Here is a 2,138-nt window from a genome sequence, read left to right as displayed (position 1 = left end):
TCCACCCTGTTTTTTAGTTTCCCTAGAGAACATTTAATACAAACTAACCTATGGAGAGAGAAAGGACGTCTGTGGTGCGTTCTTTCGCGCACTTTCTATCAAGACTTACATCTGTGTTGTGGGGCTTTCGTTTTTGTTTTTATAAAGTTAGTTTCAAAGAGCGAGCTCTTAAAAAATATTAGCAGTGGTGGTAATAAAAAAGGGCATCTTCCCTCATAATCGCGAGTAGATGAAGATGCCATAATTTGAAGAGCAGCTTGTCAAGACCATGATATCCATAATGAACTGGATTTAAGTCCCATCAGCATCATTGATGCCTGAAAGAGAGATATAATAATGTTGATAATAATAATAATAATAATAATAATAATAATAATAATAATAATAATAATAATAATAATAAAAACAATAATAATAATAATAATAATAATAATAATAATAATAATAATAATAATAATAATAATAATAATAATAACAATACGACGACGACGACGACTACTACTACTACTACTACTACTACTACTACTACTACTACTACTACTACTACTACTACTACTACTACTACTACTACTACTACTACTACTACTACTACTACTACTACTACTACTACTACTACTACTACTACTACTACTACTACTACTACTAACAGTGGCAATAATAATAATAATAATAATAATAATAATAATAATAATAATAATAATAATAATATTAATAATAATAATAATAATAATAATAATAATAATAATAATAATAATGATAATAATAACAACATTAAGAACAACAAAAAGAAAACACAGAAAAAAAAATAATAGTGAAAATAATAAACATTTGTATAATGCATGTCTCTGTTTTTTAAGCAAGATTTGTGTGCTTAACAAACTATGGTATTGCCTTTCAAAAGGCTTGTGACCCTTCTAATACGCTTATCCGTTATAAAACAACTTTATGAGGCAAAATCCAAATATAGAAAGCGAGAGTCTATAGTCAAGTTTAGCGATGAGCACATTTGTTTCTGGTGATGCAGCATCTTCTCATAATTGGTGCTTGGGAAGGACTTCCGCAACGAGCGACCACCCAAAACAAACACAATGAAGAGGGACCTAACTCTAACACTAACCCTGACCCTGACCCTAACCCTAATCCTAACCCAAACACTAGCCCTAATCCTACCCTTAACCCTAACCCTAACCCCAACTTTAACTCTAACCCTAACCCTAACCTTACCCTAAATCTAACTCGAACTCATACCCAAACCCAAACAATAAACGAAAACCCAGCCTTAACCAAAGACCCTGACCCTCTATCTATTTCACAGTGGTCGCTCGTTATGAAATCCCTACAGTTGCGTGTTTTATCAGGTATTACACTTTTTAAAAAAAATAACGAATGATCACTGTGAAATAGATAGAGGGTCAGGGTCTTGGGTTAAGGCTAGGTTTACGGTTATCGTAAAATTTGTATCGTAATTTCTAATTTTTAAAAAACCCAGCACATAGAACGAATATTATTCCTGAAGGCATGCGACATGTACATCACGTAAAAATGTCTCGGGCAAACTTTACAGGTACCGTCAGCAAACATAACATGTCCATTGTTTCCCAGGAATTGAAGAGAGCGTTCAGAAGAGAGCATGATGGTCTTAGATCATGGATCGTTGACAAAAATGCAATCAAAGGCTCATACCCCCTCCCCCCCCCCCCAGATCCACCGACTTCTTTGTATTGAAAGATCTTGTCAGTTTGTTAGTGTTTGAGCGCTTAATCGGCTGCTCGCACTGTATGCTTCCCGGGAAGCTGAGAATGTTTCGGGGTGTTCTATGGTCTGCTGGGGTAATAATATAGTGTAAAGCGCATAGAGCCAGCTGTTGAGCGGGGATATGCGCTATACAAATGCTATCTATTATTATTATTATTATTATTATTATGTAGTAAACATATTATTATGTTTCCTCTTGGTCATTTGGAAAGAGGGGGGGGGGGGGGTCTGTTCTTGAAGACGAGCCCGGCACACCCAGTTCCGAAAATTATGTGAGGCATCGTGATGAAATCAGGTGCTCGTCAAAATAATCTAATTGAAGAAGCAGGCATTCATTTGCCAATTTGGTACTTTTTATCGAACAGCAAACAAAGAAACAAACA

At 35.0% G+C, this 2,138-nt stretch overlaps 1 protein-coding gene across 1 annotated transcript in view; it reads right to left on the bottom strand.

The window, feature by feature from the left end:
* The window catches only part of LOC118478604 (ATP-binding cassette sub-family A member 3-like), a gene marked incomplete in the record, with an annotated part of 49,251 nt that overhangs the window by 1,561 nt on the left and 45,552 nt on the right, over positions 1-2,138 (bottom strand).

Source organism: Aplysia californica, unplaced genomic scaffold (genome assembly GCF_000002075.1).
Source record: "Aplysia californica isolate F4 #8 unplaced genomic scaffold, AplCal3.0 scaffold00725, whole genome shotgun sequence".
Taxonomy (NCBI): Eukaryota; Metazoa; Mollusca; class Gastropoda; order Aplysiida; family Aplysiidae; genus Aplysia; species Aplysia californica.
This window is presented reverse-complemented; position numbering and strand designations above follow the sequence as displayed.